A 13,873-nucleotide genomic window follows, 5' to 3' on the forward strand; every position below is an offset into this window, starting at 1 on the left:
TCACAAGCTCCCAAATGCCATGAGGCTGCTGGAAGTTGCAAGAGTCCTTATTCCACCAGAAGGACCAACCACTTCTACAATTCAAGCCCTGCAGATTTCCCACTCAGACAGTTTGCTCACCACTTGTGTGGTTCCAGAGATATGGGGCCCAAAAAGAAGGACACTGGCCATCCAATTATGGCATTCATGAAAGGGTCAACCTGCAGACACCTATAAAAAGTGCCACAAGGAGCTCAACCCAGCAACAGAGCTCCAACAAGAAACTACATCATGGCCCCCAAAGGGGATCAACTATGCAATTTTTCCAAACAAGAGGAAATCCTAGTATGACTCCGAACTGCCAAAAAGATTGCCTCAGGACGGAACAATCGCCGGTTCCGGCACCTTATTTTCTTAGACAACCAGCAAATCAAGCAAGAACAGTGAGGCTTCTCAGTGCTCACTTATCCCCAAAAGGAGAACGCTTTCAAGTCCAGCGAGTTGGAGAGAGCTGGAAGTCGACAGCTCCCCCGTCATTCCAGGGAGGCACATCAGTGATATTATCCCTATCTCGAAAGGAAAGGTGCCTGATTCTCCAACCAACGGAACAATAAGGTAGCGCAGCCCAATACGGAATGAACCCCAGAGACAGTGGCACAAATTCACTCCACCACCAGTCTTGTGCCCCTTTTCACCCACAGGTGATCTGACATCAGGCTCTCCAATGGCAGGTGACCTTACCGCCTCCTTTCTTCAAAACATAGGGCAGAAGATTGAAAGAACTTTGGAGTTAACCCCAGAGCTGCTGGGGCTATTAGAGGTGGCACAGGACACACAGCAAGAAGCCCAAATATTGAATAATAACGTCAAAGAAGACTCACAACCTAGGCCCACAAATGAATTACACAACTCCGTAGCCAAAGCAGTCGACAAATATGGAGGTCTAAATAGGCCTCCTGCAATCAATAGCAGTCCGCCTAGTCAACCTAAATAGCAGGTTGGAGGCACTGGAAAATAAGATTGTCAGGAACTTGGACACAAACCCTGCTCATGCTCTTGTGCAACAATCATTGACAAGTGGGCTTCCCTCCCAAAGGTTTTAGGGGACATGGTAGAGATAGCCAGAGGGAGAAGGGATATGTTGACACCCAGTATAACGGACAGTCTGGCAGCACCAAGTAACTATTGTCTGCCTCCAAGTGGGAAGAAAGCAGCCTCACCAAGTTCAAAATCAAATGATGGACCAGAAAACAATCTGGCGCATAGCCTTTAAGCCCCGCGTGAGGGCCCAATGTCACACCCGTCCAACTGAGGGCCAACAACAGTGAAAGAGATTGTCCCATAAGGAACAGCCAAGTTTCAGGGGCCCCAAGTTCACCAGCCATGCCAGACGCTCCCTTATCAAGGAGAGCAAAGAAAACGCTGAGAAAACAACTAAGAACTCAAGTCACATTGCCCTATACTAAATAGGAGCGCAAAGAATGCAGCATTTCTGTTCCTAACAAAAATGACAGCTGGCACGAATGGATGGAGCAAAGGAGTGCACACCCGCCTCAGCAACAACTCGCCATAATCTCTTGGAACATCGCAGGGATCAGTAAAATCGCTAAGGAGAAACATACACAGGTGTTTCCAGACAAGGGTGACATAATATGCTTCCAGGAGACATGGGCCTTACCCAGCACCCCCCTGGCAGGGTATTACGAGCATCACGTAACAGCTACCAAGCAGATCATCTTTGGTTGGCCATTGGGCGGACTCTACGTTTTTATAAAGCATGCCTGCAGATTCGTGGCTACAGAAATTCAATCAAAAACACCAGAGACTCAAGTCTTATTACTCAAAGGCCTGAATCTAAACTCTCAACCACTTTGCCTCCTGTTAATAAATTGCTATATCAACCCAGCACAGACTATCATTAAAGATTCTAAGGATGCCCTGTCACGTTCACTAGATGACCTCCTAACCAAATATAAATCCCATCAGGTAATCATAGCAGGGGATTTTAATCTGAGGGACTTAGATAAAATGAAAACTACTCCAATGTGCAGGGATCAGCAGAACCTCTTTTCAATCTTTTCAACAACCACAAGTTATGCTCAACTCATACACTAAAAGAAGCATGCTCCACATCCAGGTGCCCATGAGCAACTTTACAGAATGTCTCGACAATCGATTAAATTTAAGTCAGTGAAACCATCGCAGCCAGACTGACAGTTTTCGAATTCGAAGACAGAGCCGAAAGTGATCACAGGCCCCTGAGGGTCACGTTTCAACTTGGAGTACCGACAGCAACCATCTTTTATCCAATTGGAGAGATGATAGGAGAAGAAACGCATAATGTGCTCCAAAAGATAAAATGGTCCAATCCCACCAATTCAAGCACCATCAATAAAGTACTGGGAGAATATCGTAGGGGATCTCCAACTAAATCTGGGAAATGTATGACAACAGTGCTCGAGCATCAAGCCCCCGCTGACTTCCAGAATTGCACGCCCCACGAAGGACATACTCAAATGCAAACGTACCCTACGAAAGGCCTTGGAAGCCAGGAAAAGAGGGGGCATCCGAGGGCCTTTCCAGCACAGCTTTGAGGTCAGCTTACAAAAGGAAAGTTTGGGAGCACAAAAAGGAACACATGGAAAAGGAATGGCTCAAAGTTTTCACCCTGCTGAAAGAAAAGAACCACTCTGGGCTGTGGAGGCACATTAATCAGCTGAGCAATCGAGGAGTGTCAAAAGAGAATGGGGTGGCGGAGTGTGATTGGTCAAACCATGTAATACGACTATACTCAAATGTCTCTATTGATAAAAAAAACACAGAAGCCATCAATCTGGAAGTGGGGTATTGCAGATTAAACAACGCAAAACAACAGTACTTGACCATTCCTCCTGACAAAGGTCCCAGTCTGGGAGAGAGGCACCGAGGGTCCCCAGATACACTAATAAAAACTGATACGGTTATTAGGACCATCATGACAACGAGGAACAATGAAGCACCAGGGCAAAATTTACTACCAGCACCAGTATTTAAAACAGTTCCAGATTTCTGGGCAGCAATTTTTAACCCCGCTGTTTAACAACATCATTTAAACAGCAAGGACGCCGGATTCCTGAGGGGTTACTGTCTCCAATCATCAAGAAAGGCGACTGCTCTGACCCATGAAGCTATAGGCTTGTCGCCCTTCTTGACCTTGAAGCCAAGGCCTGCGCTCAACTTCTCCTGATGGATCTGGAGTCATGGGTGCAAGAAAAAGGCATCATTCCCTTCTACCAATCAGGCTTCAGGTCATACTCTTTAACCATGGATAACATCATAGCATTAACTCATTTATCAAAACATGTGGCAAAGAATAAGAGTCTCCCATTGTCTGCTGCTTCATCGCTTATAGCACAGCTTTTTGATAAAGTGGACCGCAGAAGGTTATGGTGGAAATTAAACAGTTGGGGAATTCCACCCAAACTATTAAAAACAATACCATCGCTAAATGAAGACAACTGGGTTTGGGTCAGGACAAGTGCCAGCACAGTGACCTCTAAAATTCTCACAAACAACGGGCTCAAACAGGGCTGTTGCTGGCCCCCCTCCTGTTTAACCTTTACACCGCAGACCTGGGGGCCACAATGCAAGGCGACAGCCTAGTATCACTAAGGCTAGGCAGGGCGAGAAGACACAGTGATAAAAACACATACTAAAGTGGTCCTTCAGAGACCTGCATGCGCTGGATCGCTTCAACCAGGACAACTATCTACTTGTTAATCAGGGGAAGATCAAGTAAGTGGAGTTTGGGAAACATCAGTACAGAAAGCAAGCCCACTGGCTTCTGGATGAACTGAAAATTGGCACAGTAATAGCCTACAATTACCTTGGGGTCTGGCTCTCAGAAAGGGCAAACTCAAACCTTCATCGAAAACATCTTAACTCTAAGGCCAACAACGTCATTCATCTATTAAGACAACTAAGCCGCCATCTGCTAAGTCCATCAGCTGAGCCAATACTAAACTGTTTTAAAAGCAAAATTGCTACTTGCCATCTGTTATTGTCACCTGGCTTTTCCTGGAGCGCTGGTCAAGTTCTTAAATACAATTCAAGCCAAAGCATACAAATCAGTGTTGCTCATCCCGCGGTAAGCAAGGAAATCAAGGCTGAGACTGGAGCTCAGCCTCGGGAGGCCGGACTTGACATGCCAGGGCGACCTTATAGAACTATACCTCAGAACCTTGAGGGCACCAGCAGACTCACTCAGATACCAGCTGAAGCCTGTTTTAGAGGAGGCAGGTTCAGCCTGGCATGCCAGCCTTGACCAGGCCATAACCACCCTGAGGATTGAAACAGCAAGCTTACAACTACCTGAAATTCCTCTTTTCGCCTGGTATATAGCTGTAAATAAGCAGGTTCTGGAAATATTGTTCACTCAAGACATAGAATCCCTCCACCCCCTTCTCGAATAACAGAGCTATTGGATAAATCATACATTCCGGGAAAAGCTCACCCCTATCTACGTGAGACTTTGACGATACAAGTCTGTTTGAAAATTATCTACATGAGACTCATATATGCTACCCATCACTGATTTCAACCCAGCATGGGCATGTAGGGGAGAAAACATAGAGTGTAGGCTTTGTCCTTTTACAGAGAAGCACGGCTGCACCTCCTGTACTGTTGCCCACAACTGAATAATGAGCGTCAGTGCCTTCTTCGCCCGATACTTATCGCAATGGCGGTTCGGATCGGCAGAGAGACCTCGGTCCTGTGCTTCACTGAACCAACAACAAGAACCCTAGCAAGACTTGGGAAATTCATGCACTCAATCAGGATCGCCATAAATGAGGCGTTACAAGGGGATGTCACTCCTGTGACAGACTAATGACTACTTCTCGTCATTGGCATGCCACAATTTACAACAGGTTGAAGGCAGTCGGGTGGTCCCCGCCAGGCACTAAGGTAGTCCTTCCTTCTTATTCAAAGGTCGACTCACCAAACCAAATTTTAAAGTCTCAGTTTGTATTTTATTATTTTTATTTACCATGCAATTACAAGAAACTCTGCTAAAGGCAAATCTTCAAACTTGAGAAAGAGCGCAGCGGAAAACTGTTCCATCAATGAAATAGATAACTTGATTGAAGCGGTGGAATCAATGCTAACCCATAAATGCAAATCAATCAATCTGCAAAAATGACTGCCTTTTATACCAAGTGTCCCCCAGGCTCTCAATTGGAGAGCCTTACATCAAAGGGCCAGATAAAAGCAACAATCAAGCCCCCGCTCCGCACTCCAGACACCCATTCCCCTCAATATTTGCTGCACATAGTGATCATGAGGTCCATGAGGAGTCGAAGACTCGTGCTTCTGATGAGTCTGATAGAACCAAGAGAGGTTTTTTCACTTATTGTGTGCACAAATAGTTATTCACCCTGGCCTTTGTACCAATACCAAACACTGACACTATGGTTCCACCTACACAGATCCCTAATCTAAACGCACAGGCACAACAATATGGTGATATATAAGGAAAAGATAGCAAATACACATTCCACTAAAAGTAACAACAATACAGGCCAACAGTGCACAAATCAATGAAAGCGCGCAATTGATCTTTGAGCTTGATCAGAAATTAGACACTTTAACAAAAGAGGTAGCCAACTTAAAGGTAATAATAGGTAATTTAACTAGAACAGCTAGGGATGTCACCCCAGACTAATCTTGTGTATGCCATAAGAGGAGCCAGATAGCCCCCTGAGATCCTGTAACTACTATTCTAAGACTTCAAGACCCAAAAAATGGGGGCAATAAACTTAAGGACCCAATAATTGATAAACAACTAGAGGGCCCAAGATTTGAGTAAGAATGCAAAAACTCTGAGGATAGAAATGGATTGGAAAACAGGACGAATTGTAGTCATGGAAGAGTAATATCTGAGAGTAGGAACGAGTGGAAAGGGGAGGCACAAAGGGACGGTGGCTACAATATCCAACAGATTACAAACTGGAGGGACAGAGTAATTGGCACGGAAGGGGCAGGAAAAGTCCAGCATGGGAGCAGGATCAGCATGCTACACAACATACGAGATACCATTTAATACCCATATAGAGTGCAGGCAGACCTCCACCACATACAGAAAAACTGGAATTTCCAAATAAATGTACTGGAAAGTGTGTATTACGAATATTCCCAAGCGTAGTCTCTCTTCATATAGGGAGGATGAAGAGTCGCTCAAAAATAAAGAAATACATTGGATACAATACAAGCATAATTGTCTATCTTTAAAACACTCACTTCTATTGGAGGTGAAGCGCTTAACAAGCAAAAATTCAACTCTCAATACAACACTCCTTACATTAAAAACAAAAAAATCATAGCTGATGAAGGTTAATAGCACTCGATTTGAGAACAGGACCACCTTCCAGCAGCCTGGTGAGATTCAAACTATTCAAACCTAGTGGTACAATAGAAGGGAGCCATCAAGAGTCAGTCATTCCCAGATCACTACCAAATCTCGATCCCTCACAGAAAAACCTGGACGCAGTCGACTTACAGTCAATGCAGCCCTTCACACTTGACCGAAGTGTGAGGCTTTTAAATTTACCCAATGATAGTCTATCCCCAACAGACCTCACTATCAAGCAACATGCTATCCAAGCAGACAGGGTGAAACAGGGCTAGACCCTTTGCCAGATAGTCCTCAATTTTGTAGCATAGTAACACAGCCACTAGAAATGCGCTTGACATCATGGAATATAGCTGGGCTGAAACGAAAACGAATAGATTGTGAATGGCAGGGGTACATTAACCAAAGCAAAATCTGTCTACTGCAAGAAACTTGTGCACTGGAAATTCCCCATAAACGTTGGTATAAAACATTCAGTGTTAATGCTGTCCCCTCAGTAAGAGGCAGACCGTCGGGTGGTCTAGTCTTATAAGTAAAGATCACCGTAAATGTTGAAATATCTCAGCTGGATTTTCCATCACAAGACATATTGGGGATCAAAATAACAACACATGACAAAGCAAAAATCTATATAGTAAATATTTACAATAGACCAAATCCAACTAGCAAGGACTCCCCAGTGATAGAGTTACTGGACAAGTTTTAAGTACAATTTACTCCAGGGCAACGGCAATTATAGGGGGAGGTTTTAATTGTAAATTTGAACTGGTAGTGGGGTTGGAAACTATCTTTGAAGAGGAGGACATGGCAAACAATATTCCTTCTCTGGAGGCAGGCGATACTGTTCACTGTACAGTTGCAGTGTCACAACTTATTCGATTAATTTCAGGGCAGGGACTAAGGGCCTGCAATGGCAGGCTGCCCTCAGATAGACCGAGTGCCCCTACATTTAGTAGGGGATCTTCTAAGAGTAGCATTGATTACATAATGGTATCTGCTAATTCCTGGACTAATATATATGATCTTAAAAGTTGAAATTAGCGATGATAGTGATCATTACCCACTGTGCTTAACATTAGCAGGATCCCTCTTCGCATCTACGAATACGAGAAATAAAGTTAATAACTTAATTCCAACCCAACCTATAGTTAGTAATAACCGTAGAGCCCTGAAATGGCCATCCACTGTAGGTAATGATGAGGTTATGATAAAGATTTACAACACCTTTTCAGAAGTCATGTTTCCTTATACTGAATTGCCTATTCTAGACATATCTATAGTGCAGATTCACCATAATATGAATGACAAACTAAAACTGATCCTGAGCAAAACTTGAAGAGAAAATGAGGTGAATAATGTAGCTATTTGCCCCTCAGCTGACCAGTGGTATAATAGTGAGTATCGCAAAGCAAAGAGTGAGCTAATAGTGGAAGCAACATTTAATGATGTTAAAGCATTAAGAGACAAAAGGGCTAAGTACAAAAGACTATCAACACAAACGAAGAGAGACTGGGATGACAGTGTCTGGGCCAAACTCATTATCGCGGCAAAAATTAAGGACCACCTGAGTTTTTGGAGAGTGTTAGCTAAGGGCAACAAAACGGGAAGATGCAGCATGGATCTCTTTTTGGACTCAAGTACATGGGTCAGCCATTTCTCAAAGTTATACTCGGAGATTTCTACTGAACTAATAAGTAACCAGCAGAGAATTACAATACACCCCACAGCAATCCCCAAAAAGGGACAAACCTATTCCCCATGTTTTAGAGCAGAAGAGACTTTGGCAGCTATTGATGCAGTCAAGCCCGGGAAAGCACCAGGTCCCGATAAAATACCAGGCGACCTGCTGAAACATGATAAAGCTGTATAGGTATGTCCCATCGTATTTATTACGCTTGGAGACTCTTGCTGATTAAACTCCTGACCTGGGACAGCCTGTCCCCAAATTAGAAACTTTTGACCTGGGCTAGCTGGTTCCCAATTTAAAACAAATATCACATACTATGGTGGTTATGGTGCAAACCCCTTTCTTTGGCTCCATAATTAATTGTGGACATACATCACACGAGCGCTGTTTTTGGACACTCGCCGATCCGGTGTTTATAAAAACTTGTCTCCTGTGGGGTTATGGATACATGATCCCCTGAGCACAATGAATCTTCATTATTAAGATATTCGTTCTTTAAAGATCTAATCGGTGATTTTTACTTCCGATGTTTGGCCAGTCCGAGGGTCAGCGCATGCGCTCAGGAGTAATGGTTCCCTGTCTTCACGCATGCGCGAGGAAGTAGCGACTTCCGCAACGCCATTTACCATGATTACATGCAATCCTGACTCCACGACTAACGTATCACCCCATCAACGATGATTTAAAAGCAGGAAGGGTGTGAGCACTTTCACCTCCACTTCCGCTCGCGTTTGCAGCGAGAGCACCGACGGACAGGTGAGTCACAGTGTGCTCGCTTTGAGGTTAGTGAGGTACTATTCCTCGGTGTACTAGTCAGTTCAGCAGGACCCGGCAGGGGCCCTACTTTCTGATCTTTGTTAGGGCCAGGGTACCCCCGGTTTACTAGTCACTTCAGGTTGACCTAACATGGCCCCTACTTATACATCTTTGGCAGGGCCTGGGTACCCTGCCTTTTGATATGTGGAGAGAGTTCTTTAACCACATGAGCGCTAGCGAAATTCCCCTCCTGTGCTCATGTTTTAAAAAACCCATTATTCATGACGAGCTGGGCTCGTCATGAGCGTGCTGGGAGGCTACCTCATGACGAGCCCAGCTCGTCATGAGTGTCGAAGGGGTTAAGCCCTCTAATAGGGGTGGCCCAGGTAGCCACTTAGGGGCATTGCCCCCTTTAAAAATACCTCCCTCTCTCATACAGCAACGCTAGAGTCCCCAATAGGTCGTGACATTTCATGATATACAATACTTTGTATATAGGTTTAAGGTATACATTACTTTTGAAAGGAGTTTCCTTGAGATACACATAGATACCAGTTTACTGGTTGTTGTTAAAGGATCGCAGGATGTGCGTTTTCTTTTTACCCATATGGATCTTTGTGGTGTTCAGTGTTGGGTGTGACATTTTGTGTACTATCACACGTTAGTTGGGTTACATGTATAGAACCATTGGGTAGGACATCGTAAAGTTGTGTGCTTACTGTGTCTTTTATTTCTATACTTTAGAGCGGGGCCTCATACTCCCGAGCGGTTGCCGGGTGAGGTGAGGTCGTCACCCACACAAAGCTGGGTGAGTATCACTGAGAGGAAATGCCTCTGAGTGATTTAAGCTAATATGCTTGTTAGATTGCAGAATATAAATTATTTCTGCACGTGTGTCTGCATGGTCTCTGCGTGTGTACGATGTGTGAGCTTGTGGGCTTTGGTGTTGTCTGACATACTATCTTGTGTGTTCTTTTCTTCTCTTGACAGGAAAAAGACACTTCTCTTTCCCTCCAGTGGACATTCAAGTATACTAGTTCCTGGTATATATGTAATTGTGTATCAGTATATTTATATTATTTTTCACTTATACACATCACAAGTAGTTGCAGTAGCTATTGTTCTGTCAAAGGTCCTGAAGAAAGCTGAGCTAATTGCTCTCACAGCTGAAACATGTCGACCACACTGCACAGCGCCTTTGAGTAGTCTTACTACTCGGCGTGTTTTTAATCATTGACACTTGGCCCTTCATTGCAATGTTCTTCGGTGTCCTGGTAGTCAATTTTATTGTAAACAATTTCTTTTTGAGCACTGCACTTTGTCTATTTATAACATTTCATGGTGTCACAATAGGACTATTTCTTGACAACCTTTTCCCGTATCGACACTATTTGGTCGGATTTGGGATAGGATGATCAATTATTCCCATATGACGTTAACTCCACCACATGGGTGGTCTGATGGGAATTTTTTAGCCTTTTTTGTGACCCATAGTTTTCAGTTTTGACAGCCCTGTGTCTCATGCGCTCACCATCAGTGCCTCACGGTCGCTAATGCAGTTACACATCATGTGTAGACCTTGCCTGCTCTTTTGTGTGTTTTTTAAAGCTGTATGGGGACCATACATAAATCTTCTCTGCAATGCTGTGGCGGCAGGAGCTCCAGTAACAGAGAATTGGAAAGGAGCCGAAATCATCCCAATTTTTTGAACGGCAGACCGCCAAAATCCTGCCAATTATTGGCCAATAAGCCTAATCGATACCTTACAAAAGATTTATGCCAAGCAGATTTTATCAAAACGTAATGATTGGATAGAGGGACATAATATCACAGTACCTGGCAGGGTTTAGAGCTAAAGCCAGTACAATTGATCAGGCACTATTTTAAGGAACGGTCTCTTGTACATTGCTTTTATAGATCTGAAGGCCGCCTTTGACCTTATCCCCAGAGATTTGCTTTGGAGCTCCCTAAAAAAACAAGGTGTGCCCGAGGATCTTCTTGTACAGATAATGAGATTACATGAAGATAATTATGCGAAAGTCAGATGGGGACTTAGGGGAGAACTTACAGAGGCAATCCCTATAAGGAGAGTTGTAAGGCAGGACTGTGTGCTGGCACCCACCCTTTTCTCGCTATATGTTAATGACACTCCAAAACATCTTTTGGGGTGCAGACATGATTCACCAAAGTTAGTTGGGGGGTCAGTACCAGCTCTTTTATTTGCTGATGATACTAATTTAATATCTCAAACCCTCGAAGGGACTTCAAAACCTACTAGATTCATTTAGTGATTATTGTGCCTCAAAGGGTCGTGAAATAAATTCTAGCAAAACAAAATATATGACAGTCAAACCGCATAAACTCTTCAAGAAGAATATTACTGTCCAAAAAAAGAAGCTAGAATATGTGGCGAATTTTTATTACTTAGGTATCACATTAGACACTAAACTGAGTTGGTACCCGCACCTGCAAAAAATTAAGACTATTCTGCTCCAAGATTTCTCGCCAATACTAAAAAACACCAGAATAGTATAACCAAGGCAGTGTCTCTTGCACTTGAAGTTTACAAATGCAGGGCACAATCTGAAACCCTCTATGGCGCAGAACTTTGTGGGGCTACATGCAGGAATACGTTTGCGGGGAAGGAAAACACGTCTTTTAGGTTTCTGTTACATCTTCCTGTACGCACACCCAGGATTCCTATCACCATAAATGTGAATATTAAGCGCATAGACCACCACGCAATACTGAAACCTTTGCTATTCTGGGTGCGTCTGTGGACTACAGCAGAACTTACAAGTTATAAAGAAGGGCTAGAAGAGATGCTAAGGCTTGAACAGTGTGTAAGCCTTCAATGGGTTAAACATGTGCGTACCTGGTTCTGCAAACTTGGGTTAAACCATTACTGGGAAACGCCCATTTCATTGACATCATCATCAAAAAAGATTCTGAAAACCACATTTTGGGCAAACATGCAAAACAGTATTTCCCTTAGTTTAGATATTGGCAGATTGACAACCCAGTTCCTCCTTACCAAACCTCTGCTTTTTTTTTAACAATATCTAGACGAAGTCCAACCTCAACTGGCAAAATCTTTGTTTTTTTGGAGGGGGGGGGGTTTATTCGCAACTCAGAGGAGAAAGATACATGTTATTAAACAAAACAAAACAATATACGAGAGAGGAAAAACAAAGAAACAGAATGAAAATTACATTGGTAACAAAATCAGACCATACAATAAACAATGATAACGTAAATAAATATATATATATATATACAATGTTGCAGGAACCAGCACAATGTAAACACAGTTTAAACACAAAATATCTTTCACATAATGAATGAATCCCAAGTCTTATCAAATTTCATTAAAGACTGTGTACCTCTAAGTCTAGCCAAAGCATGTTCCATAGAGTACATTTAATTAAACAATAACCACCATTCCATAATATGTGGGGGACTGGGCGAAATCCAGGCACGGGCAATTGTTAATTCAGCACATGATAGTATGATAGTGATTATAGTTTGCTGCGGAACATGGGTAGTATTAATGTCAAGTAAAACTAGGGACGCTGTAAGAAGGGGTGAGCAAATCAATTTTTGTTTCATTATCTTATCCAAAGCCATCCAAAATTCAGATAACATAGGACATGAAAATAGCATATGTTCCAAGTCCACAGCAGCAAGAGCACACTTGGGGCATTTAGTTCGGTCACTATATGAAACATTCGTAGACCATTTTGATATCCTTTCTGGAGTATGATGAAGCATACAGGTAGTCTTAAATTGCTGAAGTCTTAAACTAGAGGAGGAAACGGAATTATTAATATTACGAAGAGATAAATTAATCATAGTGGGGGTGATGTTATTCTCCAACATTTTGCTCCATTTTCCACTAGTTTAGAACAGTCACTGACTTTGTAAGTATTCAGACATTTATAGCCGATACTAATTAAAGATTTATTCTTATTAGAATACAGACAGTCCCAGATATCCGAATCCGATATATCAAAAAGTTTCATCTTACGAATAAAAAAATCATATATTTGTATATATATTTAAACCTCATATAAAAAATGAGGCAAAATCTTCGTGAATGATTTTCGCTACGGCGTTCTATACGATCAATCTAACACAGGCAGATGGGTATGCAAAAATGGTGCTGACAACGATGACTACTGCCCCTTATGTCAACCCAATGCAGTAGAAAACAATTCCCATATAGTATTTATTTGTCCAGTATATACCATCCCAAGGCGAAAATGGTTTAAACCCATTTGCCGGAACCGGAACGTGGGAACCAGGTCTCTGATGCAGCAAGAATTCTAAAACCAGATACCTCATAAAAAATTGCATTTAGTGTTAGCAGATATTTATTTGCTGTCAATTTAATAAGGAAGGACAAAGGCATGACATTTTAATGTTACAACTTCCATTGCTACTTCAAATTTCTATATGCACTTTTGCATTTGTGCTTTACTCTTTGCCTAGATTCTATGTAGACAGTTCAAAAAACCTATAGGCTCTTGTGCAATTTCAATGTGTCACCTTGAGTATCCAATTTGCACTTATCTAGCATTTGCACTTTATTTCTTGTCTAGAACCTATGTAGAATGTTTTAAACTCCCATAAAGTAAAGTAAAGTAAAGTCCACATTTGTAAAGCGCACAATCACCCGTAAGGGTCTCTAGGCGCTGGGGGGCCGTCGGGAAGATTAAGCGAGCTATTGCCCAGAGTCACATGGTGCTGGGCTGACCTGCCGCCGGAGCCGGGGATCGAACCGTGGTCCCCAGATTCCAGCGTCAGTCGCCCTGGCCGCGGCGCCACACCTCTTCCACTGTGCCTTCCTAGCATTTGCACCTTGTAAGCTCTTTGCCGGGAACCTAAATTTCCCTCTATGTTTTAAAAGCTTTGCATAGCAAGGTTGGCATTTTGTTGTATTTTCTGTTTGGAATTTATATTTTTTATTGTACAGTAAGTTTAGCATTTTATTGTATTTTTATCGACACACCGAGCAAGTGGTTTTATACTGTAATGGCAACATTTAATCAAATATAATTACC

The 13,873-nt window shown here is 42.8% G+C and overlaps 1 protein-coding gene across 5 annotated transcripts in view; it reads right to left on the reverse strand.

Moving 5' to 3' along the window:
* Positions 1 to 13,873, reverse strand: part of LTBP4 (latent transforming growth factor beta binding protein 4) — a 1,311,633-nt gene that overhangs the window by 449,240 nt on the left and 848,520 nt on the right. The window lies entirely within an intron of this gene.

The sequence above is a fragment of the Lissotriton helveticus genome, chromosome 9, assembly GCF_964261635.1.
Source record: "Lissotriton helveticus chromosome 9, aLisHel1.1, whole genome shotgun sequence".
Lineage (NCBI taxonomy): Eukaryota > Metazoa > Chordata > Amphibia > Caudata > Salamandridae > Lissotriton > Lissotriton helveticus.